Genomic DNA, 24,372 nt, shown 5'->3' with positions numbered 1-24,372 from the left:
TTTATATTTCTTTTTCTTCCATTCTATCTATCTTTAATTCTTTTTTCTTTATTTTGTAATTTTTTCCCCCCCTTTATTTTCGTTTCCCTGTTTCTTGCTTTCATTGTTTATCTTTTGTCGTTGAATTTTTTACTGTTAGATTTTTGGGGTTTATAAAGTCAACGCTTTCAAAGACTGCATGTCAAATGTTTATTTAAAAATGAAACGAAGAGCGAAAAATTAAAAAGCTAAGAGTAACAAATAAAAAAAAAAAAAACCTTCTACAATTGGAAATTGTGCTATTTCTTTATATCTCTTATCTGTTACAAATATTAAAAAGTGAAAAATTTAAAAGTAATACTGGAAAGAAATGTTTCTGTGCTGCATAGAAAGCAAACTATAACCTGTCCTTCATGATAACCATTCTAAAATTTTATGAAGAAAGAATATTTAGCCAAGTATATGCTTCAATAAATATTTTTTTAGTACTACTATGTACCTGTAATGGCATATGAACTGAAAGAGAGAGACCAATAATGTCATTTCTATTAAAACCAATTCTTTCCCCAGATTTTTTTTTTGTGTATCATATAATATCTAAACTTTTCCTTGATTGGCATATTGTCTTAGTTACTTTATCTGAAATGTGAATATATAAGACATTTAATTTTCATCCTAAAGGATAGAATTTGCCAGAAGGATGTAATGGTTTGTAAAATTATTCTTATTTCTATAAATGGATAGTTTGGATAAGAAAAAGGAAAGCAAAAATTGCTTAGAGCTTCTTTCTTTTTCTCTTTTCCTGTCTTTCTTTTCTTACCTTTTCTCCAGTTCTTTCATCAGATATATCCCCACACATCCTCTTTTCTATATGTTTGTGTGTATAGATCTGTATTTACATTGATTTCTTTTAAATGTACACAGATATAAACACTAACGTGCCAGCTGTATCTGAGCTCAAATATGCTTATATATTGGTTTTGTGGAATTGGCATATGTACACACACAAATATTAATAAATTGTATAATAATAGAATTTCTGGTAAGTATGCTCACAAAACACATAAAAAAAAAAAACTCTGTTTATATTGAAACACATGTCTATGCATTGATTCTTATACATCTATAAATGTATAGAATCATACTCCTTATAATATAGATAATTCAGTTATTTCTATACTGAACTCTCTCTTTAATTTTTAATTTCTTTTATTCTCAAGTAAATGTGCATGCTGGTATGCACTTTTGCATTTTAAAATATGTGTCTATAAGAGTTTGTATATGTCTCTCTCTCTCTCTCTCTCTCATATATATATATATATATGTATATAGCACAAGAGTACGAATGGAGATCACATCACATCTTTAATGAGGGTGTGTACAATCAGTGCATTGTGTCATCATCCTTTTTTTTTTCTTTTCTATTATGCAATTTCTGTTAATTCAATTGCAATCCTGAGTACTGCTCTAATAATCTAGTTTGAAGAACACTGAATACTCTAGCACCTGAGTAGAGCAATCAAGTAGATTAACCAAATTGGTCATTATACGAAGCACTAATTAAACTTGACACTTCTTGAACTTAAGTAACTTGATAACAACTGATTTTATGCATAGATAGACACAGTCAATTTGCAATATAGCACACCTCATTTTTTTTTATGTAAGTAATTAATATCTATTCATATGCACATTCCTAAACTTTCTTTTGCATGAATACATAATTTATATTCATTTTACCATTCTTGCACATACATAGCCATAGATGCACTTTATCACACTGTTTTATCCATTTATGAATCATGATAATCCTATGTAATTAAACTTAATTTTCTTAATTGTTTATTGGATAAGTTCAATCCTTTTCGAGTGTAGCACTTACTGGTCGAAAGTAATTTTTCCTGTGACATCTGTTATTTATACTCCACAAATAGGTATGCCTAAGTATATGAAGAAAGAAATATGCTGCCAGCTTAAACTCTTTAATATAAATGAACATGCAACTCATGAAATGTTACTACAATGTGTTCTCTACAGTTTGATGACGGCTTTTAATGAATCAACATAAAAGTATGAATAATTCTTGATGACTTTGTGGATAAAGTATCTAAAAGAAATGCCTCTGATGAAACAATAAAACCCATTGCTACTATCAGATAATTTCAGCATCACACAAATGATGAAAGCAGTTTATATACAATCATTTGCTTAATCAGTTTGATTCTCTGTTTCTCTTGTGTTATACTGTAATTTCTTGTAGAAAAATTTGGTGAAAGCAACATAATTTGGCATCAGCAAAGCTTTCAACTATTTTTAGCACGAGAAACCTCTTGTTGAGTTGTTTGCCTCTGGTCACCATTCACAATTCATTTCATATTCTCAAACTTTCTGCCAGGACATCCCCAGTCAGTCAAGAATGGTATACTTCTCACGTATATAAAACAAAAAAACTTCATCATAGAGACAGTCGAAATCTTTGTTCATGTCAGGTGTGAAATATTACATTTGCACAATAAAATAAACTAGAGGAAACTAATGGTGTACGAAGTGGTAGCAAAAAGTTCCTGGACTACTTCTGTAGCATACCAACAAATGACAGCACACAGTTGCACGTGCAGTGAGAGCTAGCAGTGACCTTTATAAGGCAGTGTGCCAAGTTACATTGCTGAGTTTACTTCGCAAGTTGTGAAATTTGTGTTTTTGTGATCACATGTATGCGGCAGTCTGCGATTTTTGTCATGACAGGATGTTGTAACAAAAAGCTATTGCGAAATTTTGTGTTAAACTTGGGAAGTCTGCTACAGAGACATGGAACATGCCTACGCAAGCTTACAGTTTTGTGGCTATGGGTTTACTCAATGTTTTGAGTGGCACATGTGCATCAAAAGTGGAAGAACGTCCCTTGAAGATGATGAGCGAATTGGAAGACCTGTCATGAGTGTCAACCCTGGAAATGTGAAGAAAATGCATCAGCTTGTGCATGAGGATTGCCGGAGGACAATCAATGACATTTTGAAGTGCTTCAAGGAGACCATCTGGTGAAAGCAACCAGATCTGTGGAGTGCAAAGAATTGGATTCATCTCAATGACAATGCATCCCGTCACTGAGCTCTCCTCACTAATGAGTTTCTCACCTAAAACAACATGGTATCACATCTGCATCTGCCCTATCTACCAAATATAGCACCTGCAGGCTTTCATCTCTACCCAAGATGAAAATGCAGCTCAAAGGTTGCCGTTTTAACACTGTTGTCAAGGTCAAGAGTGAATTGCAGAAGGTCCTCGACTCACTTACAGAAAGCGATTTCCAGGCCCTATTCCAAGAGCGCTTGTACTGCTGGGTGACTGTTTTGAAAGAGATAATGTTAAATAGTCCGGGAACTTTTCGATATCATTTTGCATAACATGGAATAGTGTTGCTATTATAGACCCAAACATCCCAGACCACATCTCAAAATGGTTATGTAACTAATTAGGAAAGATTCACTCACAAATGTGCTCCCAGACATTAACTAATGGATAGAATATTTCATCATTCTTCATCCTCTTTTATTACAACAATAGCAGTTGCTTCTTTGAACTTGTTGCTAGATAGTTGTCCATTCATTATACCCAAATTATATTCCTGTTAACAAATTACAGATCTCAAACTAAGCATTTTATCAATTCCTGATTACACAAAACCACAGTGTTCTGAAATTCTTTCACTTCCAATCCAAATTATAAGCACAAATACAGGCATGGCACCTTGGGCAAATGTTTTCAACTATAGCCTCAGGCCAACCAAAGTCTTGTGAGTGGATCTGGTAGAGCAAATCTAAAAAAAGCCCGTTGTGTGTGTGTGTGTCATCATCATCATCGTTTAAAGTCCGCTTTCTATGATAGCATGTGTTGGACGATTTGACTGAGGCCTGGCAAACCAGATGGCTGCACCAGGCTCCAATCTGATCTGGCAGAGTTTCTATAGCTAGATGCCTTTCCTAACACCAACCACTTCGAGAGTGAAGTGGGTGCTTTTACATGTCACCGGCACGAGGGCCAGTCAGGCAGTACTGGCAATGGCCATACTCAAATGGTGTGTTTTATGTGCCACCTGCACAGGAGCCAGTCCTGTGGCACTGGCAACTATCTCTCTCGAATGTTTTTTCATGTGCCACCAGTACAAGTGCCAGTAAGGCGATGCTATATTTGTGTGTGTGTGTAATATATATATATGTATATATATATATATATATATATATATATATATATATATGTATATATATGTATATATTATATATATATATATATATATATATATATATATATATGTGTGTGTAGGAAAATGTGTTGTTGAAAATGCACCTAAATTTCACAAACTCGTAAATGTTTACAATACATCTATTTACATATATATACCAAATTAGTTTCAACAATATTTTTTGTTTATCAGTAGTAAAAGTTTAGAATTAGAAAAAACATCTTTAATGTTTCAATGTTGAGAAATTAAAATGTTTCAATGTTGATAAGTTAAGATGTTCAAAACAGAAGGTGTAAGTTTGAATATTCATAGCAGTCAAAATTAAAACTGTATATCAATTTGTTATATATATATATAACAAATTGATAGACAGTTTTAATTTTATTGACTGCTATGAACATTCAAACTTACACCTTCTGTTTTGAACATGTTAATTTATCACCATTGAAACATTTTAATTTGTCAACATTGAAACATTTAAAGATGTTTTTTTCTAATTCTACACTTTTACCATTGATGAACAAAAAATATTATTGAAACTAATTTGGTATATATGTAAATAAATGTATTTTAAACTTTTATGTATATGTATGTATATGTATATATGTATGTGTATGTATATGTATGTGTGTGTGTGTATATATATATATATAGATAGATAGATATAAATATAATTTAGGGTTAGCAAAAAGTTGCTTCACCACCTACCGAAAATTTAGAAATAGCAGTCAAGACCGACTAATTCGTTTAACTACAAATATAACTCCACAGACAGCAATACTTGTAACTCACATAGGCAAACAAGAAGAAAAAATAACGAAAATAACCAGTCATTTGATTAATCATGTATGCGTTTCGGGATTAGAATTGTAAAATTTACTTCTACTCATCAGCATGATATTTCAATATTATAAATTTGAAAGTGGATGTTAAATGATGATGGTGACATACATATGTAGAGAAAGGTTATGTACTATCATCATCATCCATGAGTTTAAATCCGGGTTTTGTCCCTGTTAATGGGGGTGGCCAGATCTACTTCAAAACCATAGCAACCTTCCTCACACTATCTCAACATCTTGCCTGGTTTTGGATGTCCTCCTCTTTTCAAACCAGCCCTCCCAATTTTCTCCTCCATCTGTCCCCACCACCTTTTCCTTGGTCTACCTCATCTTTTGCATGCCATTTACCTTAAAGACAATCACCCTCCTCAGAACATGCCCTTCATCCCTCCTCAACACATGCCCATACCACCTCACTTCATTTGCCCTTGCCAACCATTCCTCCAACTCCAGCATTTCCATCAAATCCTCATTCCTTCTCTTATCAAACAGCTTCACCCCACACATTTCTCTCACCATTGCTCTCTCAGTCCTTCTCAAAATTGCCATCTCTCTCTCCCCCATCAGACACAATGTCTCTCTCTCTCTCCCATACAGCATTGCGGCTCTCACACACTCTTATAGACCCCACTCCTTTCATCTTTAATGGGAACCTTTTCCCATATAACAACACTCTACATTTCCTGAACTTCACCCAGCCAAGTCTCGCTCCTGCCGTCACAGCTGCTTCACATCTACCACTTACATTCCCCCTGTCTCCTAAATAACAAAACTCTCTCACCATTTCCACTTCGTCACATAGCATTTCTACTGGCTCCGCCAGCCCTCCAGCTTCTTTGTCACATCTTCCACAAACAAACTCTCTCGCCAGTCTTGGGATCACCTACTTCATTTTTGTACACCTACCATGAATCCATTTCTTACATCTCGTACACAACACCGCATTTTCCTTTACCCTCCTCCCACATACACCACATGAATCCACCTTACTCACTAACACGTCTCTTTCCACCCTGCTCACCATCGCCTTTGTCTTCCCAAACTTAGTGGGGACCCTTGGAGTTTAACTAAAGTATTGAATGTGGAGACCATGTGAAGAGTGGCCAGAGAAGAAGCAATTATGATCTGGACATTGTTGTAGAGCTGAAAAAGAGGTAATTTCTACTCTTCTCCTCTGGAAGCCGTCTACTCACGATACCAGAGGGTGCACACTCTCCTACCCTGATGTAATCTCCAGGGATACAGGCATCCAGCAACAGGACCTCCGTAATGCCATGTTGGACCGTGAAGTATGGCGTAGCATGGTAAATTCCATTGTCTCGACCACGGTCGAACAATGATGATGATCTGTTAGAAATGTAATGTTCACCTGCATGAAGTAAAAACATAGCAGAAGAGAGAGAAGGGATTTCTTAAAGTATACAGAACTATCAAGAAAAGTATTTAGTGCAACACTGTTGAGGACAGACTCAGTAGCACTAAAGTGTCAGGATTATTGATAGGCGTTTTGGATAGACTTGGGTGAATATGGAACATTGTTGTTTTCTGATTTTTGCTCAGAAAAGAGCAGAAACTGTTGTAGACATGATATATTGAAACAGAGAGAGGAAATATATGTCTGTTGTTGATTCTTTGTCAACAAACTTTCCAGATGATATTTTCATTTTCAAATGTCTATAGGATCCTTGTGTGTATATTGCAGTTCCATATATTAGGGTATTACTCTGATATAAATAACATTACTCTCTCTCTAGAAACTCAGAAACGTTGAATAGAATTTTGGCAGTTTTATAGATATGCTATTATGAAAGAACATTAAATATTTTGGAGAACTGGCATTTGTTGTGATTTTAAGGAATTTATTGCCTTATTTTTTGAATAGAATGGATATAGTGTAATGAGATTATTTCTTTTACGATATATATATATATATATATATATATATAATATATATATATATAGATATATACATACATACATATACACACACACAAAACACTTGTTCATTTTTATATTCATAAAATCATTATAACTGTTCAGCTGTTTATACATATATACACAGATAATAGCATACATGTGAATCTGTTAACTTTGTATGTTTATACACAACTTGATTTCAACCACTTGCAGTTACACAGGTTTTTCTCTTTTATTGACAACACATATTTGCATTTAATTGAATACATATAGGTTTCATCTGGCTTCTGCACATTCGCTCATAGCAGATATAACCAGAATTGCATTCGCTGTAGTAGTATCTGTAGAAAAATATAGGAATCAATACTGAAACCAACACTCCTTCGGAACTAACTGCACGCTCTCATATTAATAGGTGAATTTGGTGTAAATTTCACCTTTTACCTTTCTCTCATCACTAGAGTTGTTTCCTGCAGTATTTTGTGATCAGCAGGTTTCTGAAGTTTCTCACATTACTTTCAAAACGATGCACAATTTGAAAGGTAGACATGCATATTGAGAGATGTAAAGCTCTCAGCCTCCAAAGCTTTCTATTATTACTTCTTTGCTTTCCTTCAATTTGTTGATCTTTTTTTGTCACTGTCTCCATTTCGTTATCTATCAGTTTCTCTTTCTCATTTCTTTCCTTTCTTTTCCTTTCTGCAGTTCCATTCTGTAACAGCTAGTTTTTCCTTGCTTTGCCCCACATCAATTCCTTATATCACTCTTATTAATTTGCATTCTTTCTGTTTTGCTTTCACTATGTATTATCGTATCTCATACATGCACAGTATCTCTCTTTCCCCGGTCCATTTCTCTATCTCTCTCTTCTCTTTTAGTCAATCTGTTTTTCTCCTTATATCTCTTTCTACAACTATGTATTATTTTAAACTATATCACTTGATTTTGGTCTTTTTCATTCTCTTTCTACTATTTCTTTCTGATGCTCTACCATGGATCTATTTTTATAAAAAGATCTCTTTGATCATATAATATTGGTTGTTCAATCTTCAAAAACCCAGAATTTAGATAATTATCCTTGCAATTTATGTCAGATGTATTCTCTATTTTTCCTTCATCGCATTGTACAAATAGATATGTGTGTATTCTTTGTCTTGTTTTCTGTGAATAATAATTTAGTTCAAGTCGGGAATTTAATGCTTAACACTAGAAATTGGTATTGTTTTCAGTCAGACTAATTCTTAATTCCAAGTTATGATAAGTTTTTGAAACCATGTATTTTCTTAAGTTGGTTTGCTTGTAATTACTTCTGATATCTCGTGACGCACACACACACATCTTTACAATGCCATATTTTTATAAAGTAATAGTAGTATTGTGAACATTTGTTACAATTATGCTGTCAGAACTATCTCTTATCGTACTTTAAAGAATGAACTAGTGGGTAATTGCATTAATTGTGCACTTATTACAAAGGGGCAATTTGCAAGTGTATTTGAATCCGTTGTCAAGCATATCATGTCTCTTTGTTTAGAAGGTATTATTTTTTGCATATGTGATATTTTTGTTGGGCAAATATTGTATTTCATCTTTCTAGGACATTGTGCAATGAGGGTATTTTTCAGACATATGGTATTTATGTAATAATGATGTCATTGTTAGTGAGGTTTTGTTTGCTTATCCAAAACCACTGTTATACATACCATTGCTTGCTTCTTCTTTTGTGTTTGGGTAATTGTTTCTACAGCTGCATTCTTCACCTCACTGTCACTAACCACCTGCCTATGACATAATGACATCTGTTTTTTTTATTGTTATTATTACCTCCACCTTAGCGATGGCATAGGTATTATTTTCAGTTGTGTTTGTTTTTTGTCCATGGACAAGATATCTCAAGAACCACTGGACAGATTCAGATGATATTTTGAGGGATGTTTGGCCTCATGACTGGTATGAACTGATTAAATTTTGGGATTGATCTGGTACTAGACGAGGTTTCTGGATTATTTTTCCAGTTTTTTTTACTCAAGTTTTGAGAGTGGTTGGGATCATTTTTAGTATTCTCATTTGTGAGAGCCATCGAGTTTATTTCAGATGTTCTCATTTTAAAAATCCTCTTTGGCTAATTGTTGAGAGGATGTTGGTGTTGCCTTGGCAGAGGTTTGCACTCCCTGAGTATTCTTGTTTCATTTCATTTATTAATTTTTTAAGTCAGGCAAAATAAAGCAATCAGTATGATCAGCTTTGCTCAAGGATATAACGTTTTTGTAATGACAAATAATCTTTTGTTATATTCTTTTATTAAGTTATTGTTGGATGGCTCCGCTACAATTTATATGGCATCATTTCAAGACAATTGAACATTTGTTGATCTATATAAATATAGTATCATAATAGACTTGGTAAATAGAGCAGGTAAAAGTCTTAAATGCATTGATATTATTGCACATTTTCTGTTATCACTTAGACTGATGATTACTACTTATAATAGCTATGTAGAATAGTTACTTGATGTTATTGAAAAATATGTCTTTTTATGGAATTACTAACTTGTTTAGTCTTTAATCTTGAATATGTCTGTTTTATGTATTGTGTTGTTGGGTTTTAGCCCTGAACCTTGATTAAACAAACATGATTAAAGGCATTCTAGCTGTAACCATTTTCTCTGTCTTTTCTTGTTTAAGACAGGAAGATATGATTTGAGGGAGATTTGGCAGTTATTTCTAGAAAGATAGTTTACTGTGGAGAACTGTCTTGTACATTATTTGTATATTTAACCCTTTAGTATTCTTATTTCTCTGTCAAGTTTAATGCTTATTTATTCATATTGTTTTTAATTAATAATGCATTATCTTGAAGCTTCATTATTTTGATGAGATGAATGTTCATATTTAGAATGACATTGTAGGTTATGTGTGAAAGGCTGTATCTGGTTGGTTTGAAGCTAAAACAAGTAGAATATTTGGGCCAGGTGTGGCCAGAAAGGGTTAAATTCTTAATGCTAAAGGGTTAAATTTGTGTAACTTACATATGATTATGTGCTTTTCAAATATCTGTTTATAACAGTAGCTTATAAAACTATGTCAATTTTTGAGATTGGTATGTTTTTCTGAAATAAACCTCTTTCGGTATGACTATGGTAACTATTGTAGATATGTACTTTTTGTAGTCATATATACTTTGTCAATATGACATTTTTGTTTTTGGATCTCTATAGGATATGTATTGTAAGTGTATCTAGTCCATCATTACTTGAATACATAGGTCTCTCATTGTGAATCTGATAATTTAGCTTTATATATTGCAGATGGTTTTCTTGTAGTAGTCATTGAACTATTTCCAATGAATTGTATGCTTGATTAATCAGCATTAAATTTCAATTTGTTCTTGGCATATATATTTTGATTGGACTTAATACTGAGATTGTTAGCTAACATAGGCTAGATTTGAGCAGATCTAGCTATGAGTGCTTGGCACTACACCAAATTGCTGATTGGCTTAGTTTCAAAAATGTGACCACATCTCACTTACGTATTAGAATTTGTTCAAAGTAGCAGTTTCTAAATACTCTAAAAATAATAATAAAAGTTACCTCTTGCAATAAGCATAGAAATTTCAAAAATTTATAGTAATTTTTAAATTGTATTTTTGAATTATACAAATTTATATTATCATAATATACTACAAAATTAAGATAAAGTTAGATGAATGATGTTAACTTTTGATTATTTTCTGAAAGCTTTGTCTTTGTAATTCTTGATTAATTATTTGGTGCATGCGAATAAATTAGATGTACACAACTATGATCTTGTGTTTATTTTGCTGCTGTAAGCATTTGCTGAATCTTATTGTTATTTCCAAGTTTGCAATCATTGATATTGATGCTATTATTATAGTGAAATAACATGGTTCTGATGGAAATGCTTTTAGTAATTTTTCAGAAACAATTTTGGGATTTATAACTTGTAGAGACAGAGTTACAATTTTAACCTAAGTGGATCTCATTTAGATTTAGTGTGATAGAAACATGCGTGTATACTCCTTCATACAGATTGTTTACATGTCGGTTATATCCATTATACATGCTTTACTGGTATCAGTTTAGCATTTAACATTGTAATCCCTAAGGAGGATACAGCAACAGAAGATTTGGAACTAGTTGTCTCCAAAGGGGTTTAGAATTTGTTCTAGACTCAGTAGTTGTAGTGTGTTGCAATATATATTATTAATTAAATGCTTGATATTAAGCTTTGATCAAGGATATTTTGTTTAACAGTCCTATTATTTCTGTTGTTGTATATTGTGAAATATTACTGTAAAAATATTTGTACATTACTAAATTCCAAAGTAGATTGTAGTAGATACATTAATGTCATATATTATTTAGAGGCAATTTGAGAGTTGATTATTTACATAGGTTCTTGGTTATCTTAAAATTATTGATATTTTTTGTTTATTTTATCCTTAATATATTGTGTTCTTCAGTAAAGTGAATATCATATTTTCTTTTTTTTTCCTTTTAGTTACAAAATCAGTTTTCTCTTCAAGGTCTTTGTAATATACCCAAAACATCAGACATTATGCCTACATGGTTGCATACAAGCATGCAATAAAAACACACACATCATGTAGTTTGCAACTTCAGTGCTTGCATTCAGAGCTACATATTATTTTGAGAGCTTTAAACAACTATTTCCTTTAATATAAGGTCTTGAAGTTATTTAAAATTTTGTGAGTTCTTTTATCTAGTGTGTAAAATCCTTTTCTTTTTCTACTAACCTGTGCATTAACCAAAACCAATTTTAAGATACAGGCACTTATTGTTGGATTTAGTGCACTGAAATATCTTACTTGTCAGTATCTTAAGTATTAAGATCTACAAATAGGTTTTGTTTTTTAGTCTTCAGTGCTGGATGACAAATAGTAGGGCATAAACTATGTACTTTGCAATATTTGGTTGTATTCCTCTTCATACCGAATACAAATTCTGCCATGGTTGACTTTTCCTTCTTTTTGTGGTTGATAAAATAACAAATCACTAAGTTGACAATAATCATCTATAAAAAAAAATATCTGAACTTGTACCAAAATTAGAACTCCTATAACCTACATTCATTAGTAACTTTAAGTATTAAGTTGATTTGTCAGCAATTGTTTTAGTTATTAAATATGATATCAATATATTATCAATAAACTTTAAATTTTTCTGATTATGGAAAGTGTATTTTTCTCATAATTGATTTGAACATCTGGTTATTTTTTTTTATGTACTGGAATGGAACTTCTATTGTGCAGCATTTTAAACATCTTGCAATGCTTCAAGCAGTGTAGAAAAGAATCCCAATACAAATATATCCACTATATTGAAGTTTAGTTAAATAGTTTTCTGTACAATTTATCTTAGAATAAATCTGTATTTGAAGAAAATAAAGTGTCAGAGTTCCATTAATATGTAATATGTCTGAAAGTTCTTGTATAAATTTAATCATATTTTGGGGGCATATAGTTTCTATCATATCTAATAGTCTATTTGTGTTGTATGAAAGCATGTTATTTTGAGAAATTACAGAATATTACTGATAATACACAGAAAAAACCAAGTTTCAGTTAAGTTTTGCTTCTTATGTTATTGAAGTATTTATGTTTTAAGAAGTGTAATTATGATAGTGGTGGCACTATTCCAGCATGCTGTTGCACCATACCCTCACCCTCCTATGTCAAATATGATGTATCCATGATTCTCCTCCACAACAAACTTGTCCCTTCTCTTCCCACATATTATCCTCTCAGTACCCGACATAAAGCACTCACTTCAGTATTCTCTCTCTCAAGAAGGCTCTTTAGTTACAAGGCAACCTTACTTGTAGAGGTACCATGAACAAAGTAGCTACTATACTTTGTAAAATATCTTGTATTTAGAAGGATAAACTCACTTGTAGTGGTGCCATGAACAAAGTACCTACTGCACTCTGTAAAGTGTCTGGTATTTAGAAGGATATCCAGGTATAGAAACTATGCGAAAGCAGACACAAGAGAGAAGGGGTCTTCTGATCTATGTCAAAATGTAAAGCAGCTGCAAAGAGGACGATAATAATGAGGAGGGAGAGCAGGAGGATTATGATATTGGGGATTGTGACTTTTTGCATTGATGAAGAAATATGGTTAACTAATGGTTAAATAGTTCTAACTGAAGACAGAGTTAAAATTCAAATTTCATGAGTGTGATTCACTTACAGAATCATTCTTGTGTGTGCATGCATGCGTGTGTGTGTGTGTTTGTCTGCATGAGGAAAAAAAGGAAGTGGGAGACTATCTTTGTGTTTATAAGTTATTCACTTCATATCTAAAAGCTCTAAAAAGTAATTTTTTTAAACCAATAAACAATTGTGTTTTTGTTTTAATGATGACAAACAGCAATTTCTTTAGAGAGGTGGCAGTCAAACAATTGATGATTTTGTTAAGTTATGAGGGATAATATTAGTATTTATAGTTAATTGAAGGATACATATGCTCTACAAGTTATTATGAAAGTAAATCATAGGGGAAAGCAGTAACTCTCAATAAAAATCTGTTTAGAGGAGATACTCCCTTTATAGATAAGGCACTCTGCATTGGGGCATCAGCAACTCTTGAATAGAACTGACACAGTATTAAAGGAACATCTTAGTTTTGACAAACAATCTGTCTAGTGTTGATGGTACTATTGACTACATTCAGATCATACTGTAAAGTTGATACTAAGAAAGACGTCAAGTCATTAAAATCATGCAGATATCACAAAACTTAAAAACACATTACTAATGTTTACCATGTTAGTGCTGTGCATGTTATTTGAGTGGTCAAATGGAGAATAACTGAAAAACTGATTTATGAAACAGACATGCATTCACTACTGGAAAGTCCATCATCTCGTCATGTACAAAACTTCAAAGTTGCTAAACTTTTGCTGTTTGAAGAACAGCAAATTTAGAGAGATTATTTATAATTTCTCTAAATTTGATGCTGGAGCAGAAATGAGTAGGCGTGCATTGTGTACAAGAGGTAAGATGGAGAGCAACCTCAGTCAAGCATCACATGAGCATGGAACACAAGCATCACTTGGGAAAAGGAGAGAGGCACAGATTCTTCTAAGTTAGTAATAGGGTTTTGGTGAGTAGAGTAGACCTTGTTGTTGACAGAAAAATAGATTCATAAAGGAACTGAAGTAGCTAGAGCATGTGACAAAATAATTAAGTACAGACTATTTAAATACTGAGGTTATGTGAAAGCTGGAAAGAAATTTAGCGAGTAGTTTCTTTTGAGTTTGTAATGTTAGTATACATGAATGATGGATCATATATGAAGTGAGAGAAAAACTGGGTGTAAGAAAAATCATTTTTAGAGAATAAGAAAACTACATGGGTATGGGAATCAGATAAGTATGGCTGGTGATAGCTGGATACAGAAGTATTCCAAGTGGAAAGAATGTTTGAAAGAGAAAAAAAAATTCTGAGATAGACGTGAGAAGAAATGAGGAAAGACAATCTCAATGCTGAACCTCAAGAAAGAGATGATAAATTGTGACAACTCAGGTTGTTATGAAATAATTGCATAATGATGATGATGAAGAATTAAGCAATCACAATAGTTCTCAGAGTGAGAAAGGAATATATTTCAGTGATACTCATCAATTGCAATAACTTATATTACATGTATTTGTCTGTGTGTGTGTATGCGTGCACACACACATACACACACTTATACAGATACACATTCAAAGAAAAGAAGCTTGATTGTATTAAAAGTTGACAGATGCAAAGAGAATTTGACTAGATATAAATTCAAATTTAGAACTTTTTCAAAACTGTAGTTGTTTGGGAAATGTGTAAAAGAGAATAGTGATCACTAAAGATAGCAATTATAAAGAATTTGAAATTTAATTATAGCTTTTAGTTTCAAACTTGACAACAATTAATGTTTCAAGTGAGTTAAACTTGCATAAGTTCTTTTCTCTCCATTATTGCATTGCAGGTAGATTTTTAGATATAAAATACAAAAATAAAACTAAAATGATTCAACTGAATTATGATCTTTCATGTTTGTCAAAGATACCAAATTCTTCATTTTAGAGAATTTCCTGATTGTATTATACTTGCTATTAGGTTTCTCCTATCTTAAGTAAAAAGCGAGCTTCTGTTGAATCGATAGATCTATATTGCCATAGCCCATTTTAGAAGTCTACGGATTTCTGGAAATTCCATATATTTCTCCTTTAACATCAATATATAAAGAATTTCTGGCAACTTTTTCAATCTACCCTTTTAGTGGTAGTATATTTGCCAAAAGCTGAAATCTCAATGTGGTATTAATTCGTAGACATTCAAAGTAAACTAGTGCATCAAATAGATTGCAGTATACTTTGTTCTTCAGGTCATGTAAAAGATTCAGTCAATGGTATTCTCTTGAAATATTGGATGTAGTGTGTATGTGAGTGTGTGTGAAGAGTTAAAAGAAAATTTTTCCTCTATAACACTTATTTTTGAGTAATATGCATATATCTTGAGAATTCTTTTGTTTTAGCTTTATCATGCATGAGTGGGAGCAAGTATGCAAATGCGTGTTTGCAAATATGTATAAATGCATATAAATGTGTGTGCAGAAATGTGTGTATGTGTGTGTGGAGAAGTATGTATGGTATTTATATATATATGTGTGTGTGTATCTATATATATATATATATATATGTATATGTGTGTGTATCTATATATGTATATATATATATATGTGTGTGTATATATATATATGTGTGTGTATCTATATATTTGTGTGTATATATATATATATGTATATATATATTTATATATGTGTGTGTATATATATATATATATATATAGAGAGAGAGAGAGAGAGAGAGAATTGGTTTTATACATTCATATAGATATATATGTTTAAATATATATATTATATACGTATATTCTATATATATATATATATATGTATATTCTATATATATATATAGAACGGGACGACACTGCATAGTGCCAAAGATCCCACCAATGCCATTGCACTTCAGGACCAGTTACTGCAACATACATGCACACTTACGTGTGTGTGTTCATATGTTCACTATCTTAATTTTTTTGTGTGTATACAGTACTACATTATTGAATGTGCTGATTCCTAACTTTTAGAGAAAAGATAAATAGTGAAATATGAAAGGGAAGTGAAAAATTTAGTTAAATATTTATAAGAAAAATCGAAAATTAGAGAATAGTGAAATGTAAGTGCTTTGATTTTATATCCTCGGTATATGTGAACAGCATTACCAACATCTCTTTTAAATTTTAATTGCTGTTACATTAATATTTTGATGAGTGAAAATACACAGAAGTGATATGAAAGTAAATCTAAATATGAAGATAGAAACACACACACACATATATATATATATATATATAATATATATATATATATATATTATATATATATATACCAGAGTAAACTTATAAATGTGAAACAAGGTGGAAAAAAGAGTACTCAAATACCAGAGGTAGAGTAATATATATGACTGGATATGACCACAATCAATAAGACCTGGAGAAAGAAAGTGGGACAGAGAGAGAGATCTGTGTATTTTGAGCAAAGATGGTTTTTCAAAATGAACAGTCAAAGCAACATTTTGATTAAAATATATTAAACTGGATTTATTAAAATTTATCAATGTTTTTTTGATTGGTTGAAAAGAAAAGCTGTCCTTCCTATATTAAAGACATGCATTTTCCTGGAGGGGTCCTCAGTGATAGTGGAGCCTAGCACTTGAAGTGATTGTAAAGGACCTAATTGCATGCTGCTCATGTATAAGGGATGTTGGGGTGAGGTACAATAATATCTTCTTGGCATGTGCAGTAAATGTCTGTTTTGTTTTTCCTTTGTTAAATAATGCAATATTTATCTGTTACTTGTTTCAGTCATTTGACTGCAGCCATGCCTTGAAGGGTTTTAGTCGAACAAATCAACCTCAGTACTTATTTTTTAAGCTTGGTAATTATTCTATTGGTCTCTTTTGTCAAACTGTTAAGTTACAGGGATGTAAACATGCCACTGCTGGTTGTCAAGTGATGTGTGTGTGTGTGGGGGGGGCAAACACAGACACAAAGACACACGCACACTCACATTATGGGCTTCTTTCAGTTTCCATCAACCAAATCCACTTACAAGGTTTTGATCAGTTTATGACTATAATAGAAAACACTTACTCAAGATGTCATATAGTGGGACTGAACCCGGAACCATGTGGTTTGGAAGCAAGCTTCAGCTTGCACCTATGATTTATGCTAACTTGATTTGAGAAGGTTTTTCTGATATCAGTTTATGGAATAAGTACAGATTTGGCATGGTATGTCTAAAGTGCATGTGGATGAAACTTGGGTGAGAAAAGTTAGCTGGTAAAGAAAGGGTGGTATCCTTGGTATAGGAATGGTCATTGTTGATGTTATGGCAAGTAAGTCATTGACGTATTAGAAGAAGAATGTGGAAGACAAATTTGGATGCAATTAACATGGAGTACACTAGGCTTAATAGAATTTGTATGAAAGGAAACTCCATTGCATATATTGTGATAGTGCTATTTGATAGGAAACTAACAATCTAAAAGATAAGAGATAGATGCCAGACATAGTTAAAAGATTACTGTCATGTGTAACAATTCTGTCTTCACTAAATTTCCACTGGTAAGCAAGACTCCAGTAGGACTAGCTTTAAAAAAAGATGCACTAGTGGTCACTGATGAGAGATTCGAGTTTGCAGAGCTAGTTGTTGTTAATGGCTGTCTCCATATTTTTTGAGGTGAAGGTAGTGATTGTGTTATGAAAATATTTAGAAGGGTCAAAACAGTGTTATCATTTTGGAGAATGCAACACATTTTAACATGTTTTCAGAAATTAGAATATATCTCTATACAAAGAAAGGAGGAGGCAAGAGAGAGAGAGAGAGAGAGAAAACTGGAAAGTTTGGCAAGTGTGGAGCTCACATGTAAATGCATTATTTGAGTATAATGAAAGGGAGATTACCAAGGCTACTTGGCTTTATTTGTGGCCTCAATTAGAGGTACTTTTGCACTTGGTGTATATTTCTGCAAATTAGTGAGGTGTGTAGTGTGGATAGAAGTAGTTTTAGAAAAGATTCATCTGGTGTGTGCAGTGTAGAGTTGGTTATGAAACAGCCAGTGAATGTAGAGCAGCGTTTCTCAACCAGGGTTCCGTAGAACCTTAGAGTTCTGCAAAAGATTCCTAGGGGCTCCATGAGAAAGAGTGAGATAAGCTAATGCTAATTTCATGATATATATATAAAATTATATATCATCGTGGCACTCCATTGGTTAAGATGATGAGGGTTCCAGTTGATCTGATCAACACAATAGCCTGCTCGTGAAATTAACATGCAAGTCGCTGAGCACTCCACAGATGTGTACCTTTAACGTAGTTCTCAGGGAGATTCAGCATGACACAGAGTGACAAAGCTGGCCCTTTGTTGAAAGAGTACAGCAGGGTTCGCCACCGACCCCTGCTGGAGCCTTATGGAGCTTTAGGTGTTGTCGCTCAATAAACACTTACAACATCCGACTTGGAAATCGAAACAGCAATCCCACGACCATGATCACTGGGCCATGTGAACTTTGAGGAAAAAATGTGTGAAAGATATGTTATATAATATTTCTTTTTCTTGTGCAATTTATTTTAAGGGTAAAAACGTCGAGAAACACTGATGTAAAGGCTTTCTTTCTTGAGAATACTTTTCTCATAAAACTATCATGGTTGAAAAGTGGAGGAAAGGAAGATTTCACAAAGTTAGCAGAGATTCTTTTGGCAGTGGAGTGGATTGAAAGGATCAGTTGCAGTTTGTGAGAAAGGGGAGCTTAAGGGCTGCTATGCTTTGAAGATGTTCATATTGAGATCTAGTACAAACCATAAAAATTGCATTTCAAAATTTGTAGGCTGCATGTATTTTCAAATATGAAGGCTGTTTCTGTGTAGGTTATGACTGGTGAAAATAACAGTTTTGTAGAGATTAAGTGCTAGAAACATCAGCCAAAATTTTCATCAAATCACACCTTACTACCTTAAAAAGGGACATAGTGAACTTATGTAGTCCTAAATGTATCTTATCTAAGTTGGAATGGTCACCATTGGAATACATTTGATCACAGGTCTGCTCTAATAAGTCTGAACTCAGGCTAAATAACAACTATATAATTTTAATATTGTCTTAGAAATCGTTATTTATTACTATTATTATTGCTGCTCAATTCATCCAAATTCTCTTTGAAACTACATTTCTATGTTGATTCAATGCTCATGCAGATTCAGAGAATTGTTTGTATATAACTTCATTGCATGTTAAATTATTGAAATACTTCAAGACAAAGTTTGGTTCAGGATAAATTCATATATTTATGAAACTTTTAGACAATCTATACAAATATTTGTTCTACTGTTAAAACTGATCATCACCCATATTCTACTTTAGCATTTCATAACATTGCATTGAATGTAGTGAACCTAAATATCCAACTGTTCTCTTAAATTTTCCTCAAACAATATTAGCAGTTTCTATGAAACATATCAAGCTTATAACATTTCTACAGGTTGCATGCCATTTTTGTTTTTCCATTTGAAAGTTTGATATTCAATAAAAGTGACAACACCTTTTATAATTCAAATTGACTATTATATCTATCTTATTTCTTCTCTGTTCTACACTATACATATTGTTAATGCCAAGAGCATGTCTCTATGTGTATGTTCAGCCACAGTGCATTGATAAAAGTCCTTAATGGAATGGAATGATACTACATAAACCAATAATATCTTCTCTATCTTTAATAAAATATTCTGTCTATCATTTTACTGTCCTGTCCTTCTTGAGTTATAATAAATATATATTTTAGCTTGTTTTATTGGCCCATGCCCTGCAGTCTTCACAATTACTCTCTACCAGTAACGGTAGGGCACTGTTATAGCTCAAATATATGCTTATGATTTTACATCAAGATGCAAACAGGTGGTTTCGTTGTTGCTATTGTAGGGTACTGCTTACTTTAAAGTTCACACTATTTGTTACCATTGTTTGTCATAGTGAAAAAAATATTTGTCAGTTAGTCCATCTTGTGAACTTTATTGAATTGATTTTTGTTGATGTAGTGCATCATTGATCCCAGCCAATTCTTGTGGATACTTTAGATTAGTGACTTTTTCAAAAATCACATATGACCAACGATCAAATAAGACAGTATATTCTTTTTAATAGTCAATTAATTAGATCAACAATAAACACTTATTAAAAAAATGCCGAAACAATCGTTGTGATAAATAAACTTTCCAGTATACTCTATCTTCCATATTAATTATTTCTACTATACTCAATGTGCACCAAGGAATTCGTAACCTAGACCCAACAGTGAATGTGTATTTACTGTGGATGACTCCAGGTAGCCATAAGAGGTGAATGTGTGCTGCCAGAACACTGCTAGAGACATACCCACAATACAGTTTACATGCTAACTTTTAAATTTCAAATCTAAACTTTAATTATAACTTACATATATCATCACCATTTAACACCTGTTGTCAATTCTGGTATGGGTTGGGCACTTTGACTGGGCTGGCATGCTGGATGGCTGTGCCAGGATTCAGTCTGATTTGGCATGGTTTTCTGTGGCTGGATACCCTTCTTCATGCCAACCACTCTGAGAGTGTAACAGGTGCTTTTACATTGCCAGTGGCGTGGCTGCCATTTGCGTTTCACCAGTATCTGCCATGACTATGATTTTACTTGGCTTGATGGGTCTTCTTCTCATATGTATATATATATATATATATATATGGTGTAGCTGTCCAGCCTGCCAGCATGGACAACAGACGTGAAATGATTATATATATATAGTCTTTCTTACTTCCTCCATTTTTCTCCCTCTGGCCAGGCCTCCAAGGGTTCATCACACACACACACATGCTTGCACCACACATGCATGTATGCACATACCTACAAATACATACACATATATATGTATGCATACATATACACACACACACTTCCAGATTTATATAAAAGGCATAACACTTTCTTTAAAAATTCATATCTGATGAGTCTCAGAAATAAATGAGAGGAAAATAGTAATATATAATTACCCAAAATTCTGACTACCCCTCTTTTCTAAACATACACTTCACACACACATCTCTCTCTCTCTCTGCATGCCGATGCCAGCGCCGCCTTGGCTGGCTTCCGTGCCGGTGGCATGTTAAAAGCACCAACCGATCGTGGCCGATGCCAGACCCCCCTGGCACCTGTGCAGGTGGCACGTAAAAAGCACCCACTACACTCGCGGAGTGGTTGGCGTTAGGAAGGGCATCCAGCTGTAGAAACACTGCTAGATCAGACTGGAGCCTGGTGCAACCCCTGGCTTCCCAGACCCTGGTTGAACCGCCCAACCCATGCTAGCATGGAAAATGGACGTTAAACGATGATGATGATACATATATATATTTATATGTATGTGTAGAGAGAGTAAGAGAGATGGATATTCAGTTTTATGTACAATTTATTATCACCCAAAGTTTGTATTTAGAACATTATATTACTGTTTTGAATATATTCACATCTGTGCAACCACAATTTTCTTACTCAGTTAAAATATCGAATGTTATTTAAATATAAGTTGATAATTAAATGATATATATTTCAGAACTGTTCATCTAATATGTACAATGTAGTATCTTAATATGAAAATTTTAGTGACAATTGATATTTGAATATAAAGTTAATGCAATTTTGATTGCGATAAGTACATTTTATTTTTATTTTCTCTCTCGGCCCTCAATGATATGTCAGATAAACAGATAAACTTATTGGATAAGTCCTCTGGCTATAATTTGTAATTAAATATATGGGTGAATATTTAAAATGAAATAGTTGAGTGCAGACAGACTTATTGATAATATCATTATCATTTTTATAGCATTCATTGTTATTAAAATATGTAAGTGTTTCATAGTCACTCTCTTGGAAAAATAGAATTTCTTTAACACAGACATAAACACAATTGTTACACATACAAATTCACAGCAGGAAGAGTATTTTCTTTTATTCGTTCTCTGCTTTCAGCCACTGGGATGAAGTAAAGTTAGGGTACAATCTTCAGGGCTTTTAGTTGATTCTTTTGACTAGAAATTTGAGTGGTACTTATTTTAACAACTTCTGTTTATCAAATGATGAAGTTTAACAGCAGGATATACCTCAGCAAACTAAATACCACCTGATATCACATGGTGTTTTCATTCAGTATACATATTAATTGGCTATCCTTTGGTGATATACATATGCACACTTCGTGTATGTATTTTTGTGCAGTGATTAACACTGCCATATGGTTTAAATTAGATATGCTGTTTAAGTCCCACAGTTGATATCAGAATATTTTGACACTTTGCTTTACATGTACACACACACACACACACACACACATACACACACACACAAAAATATGTATATAAGACAATAATTACATTTGAAAGGTGCTTCTAATTCTTTCAGCTTCGGTGTATGTTGATTTGACTATGAAGAAATGAAGTCATCAAATGGTACCCAATGATCACTGCATGTTTCTACCATGAGCTATGAACTATAAAACCCTATTAGCAAGTCATCGACATTTTTTTTATGTAAGGTTTTATTGGCCATCTGTTAATATACACACACATACAGTGCTAATAGGGTTTTATAGTTTATAGCTCATGGTTGGAACATACAGTGATCATTGGGCACCATTTGATAACATCATTATTTTATAGACAAAGCTACATACACCGAAGTGAGATTGTAGTTGTGGCCAATCTCAGGCCAAGTGAGATCGTAGTCATGGCCGATGCCTCTGTCGCACAACTGGCCCATTTGAAAGTACCCTTCAGTCGTTGGGCAATATGGTATGCTTGTGAAGAGCTGTTGAAACAAGTAAAATTGTAGTCATGGCACGTAAAAAGCACCATTCAAGTGTAGCCGATGCCAGTGCAGCCTGACTGGCACCCTTGCTGGTGGCATGTAAAAAGTACCATTTGAGTATGGTTGGTGCCAATGCCGCCTGACTTGCACCTGTGCCAGTGGCACATAAAAAGAACCATTTGAGCATGGCTAATGCCAGTGCCACCTGACTGGCTCCCATTCCAGTGCCACATAAAAAACACCCACTAAACTATCAGAGTGGTTGGCATTAGGAAGGGCATCCAGCTGTAGAAACCTTGCCAAATCATTGGAGCCTGGTACAGTCTCCCGGCTTACCAGTTCTCTGTCAAACCATCCAACCCATGCCAGTATGGAAAGCAGATGTTAAATGATGACGAGGATATGTATAATACATAAAATTTATATATATAAATATCATCCTAAAGTAAGCATGGATCATAGAAATAAATCTTTTTCATCAAGGGTAGTTAGTACTGTGGTAAAAAGTCAGCCACAAGAATGATCTTCAAGAATGTATGGAAGCAGAAAAGACAGGTAGACAATAACAGACATAAGGAATGTATTCAGATGGAGAGTTGCATGTACAGTTATGTGGTATAATCAAGCCTTATCTTTGCATCTGATTCAGGTAATCACTGACTGATGCTGTCATCATCATCATCATCATCGTTTAACGTCCGTTTTCCGCGCTAGCACGGGTTGGACGGTTTCGACCGGGGTCTGGGGAGCTCGGGACTGCCCCAGGCTCCAGTCTAGTCTGGCAGTGTTTCTACAGCTGGATGCCCTTCCTAATGCCAGCCACTCCGCGAGTGTAGTGGGTGTTTTTTATGTGCCACCTGCACAGGTGCCAGAGGGGTCTGGCATCGGCCACGTTCGGATGGTGCTTTTTATGTGGGTTGGGGTGCAGAAATATATAGGGGAGCACCAGTGGGGAGGGGTGGTTCAGAGAAATGATGACAGGTTCTAGGCAAGTAGAACGTAGGATATCAAGAGAGGGTAATGCATGGTGAAATAGCATGTTGAAGAGGGGGGTTCGAAGAGTAGACACCTATAATGGTGGTGGGAGAAGCGACATCCGGTATAGATGGAACAAAAATATAGAGATATCCGGTATTGGTGGTGGGGGTGGGCAAGGGCGGGTGCACCGGGAATATGCGAAGGTTGAACTTTTAGAGAAACGGGCGGGAATGGCGATGTTTTTAGGGTGGCATGTAGAAAGAAAAGGAAAGCAAAGCAGATTGGTGGTTATAAGTTCAAAACATTTAAACGGTAGACAAATGTATGTATGTATGTATGAAAAAAGAAGGGAGAAATCTTAGCCTGCTCATGGACATCGCTGTAAGCCAGGGGAAGAAATGATAGTGAATGGTGGAGATCGAATTAAAGGGAATATGTGAA

The 24,372-nt window shown here is 33.8% G+C and overlaps 1 long non-coding RNA gene across 1 annotated transcript; it reads left to right on the top strand.

Annotated features, from left to right (window-relative positions):
• Window positions 1–9,784: 9,784 nt before the first annotated feature.
• Window positions 9,785–20,517, top strand: LOC118761989. Its single transcript, XR_004997779.1, has 3 exons — window positions 9,785–9,949; window positions 17,344–17,353; window positions 20,505–20,517. It is a non-coding gene; the product is annotated as an uncharacterized LOC118761989 (long non-coding RNA).
• Window positions 20,518–24,372: the final 3,855 nt, after the last annotated feature.

This window comes from Octopus sinensis, unplaced genomic scaffold (assembly GCF_006345805.1).
Source record: "Octopus sinensis unplaced genomic scaffold, ASM634580v1 Contig18962_ERROPOS3362582+, whole genome shotgun sequence".
Lineage (NCBI taxonomy): Eukaryota > Metazoa > Mollusca > Cephalopoda > Octopoda > Octopodidae > Octopus > Octopus sinensis.
The sequence above is the reverse complement of the archived record's forward strand: the minus strand, read 5'-3'. Positions and strand labels throughout refer to the sequence as shown.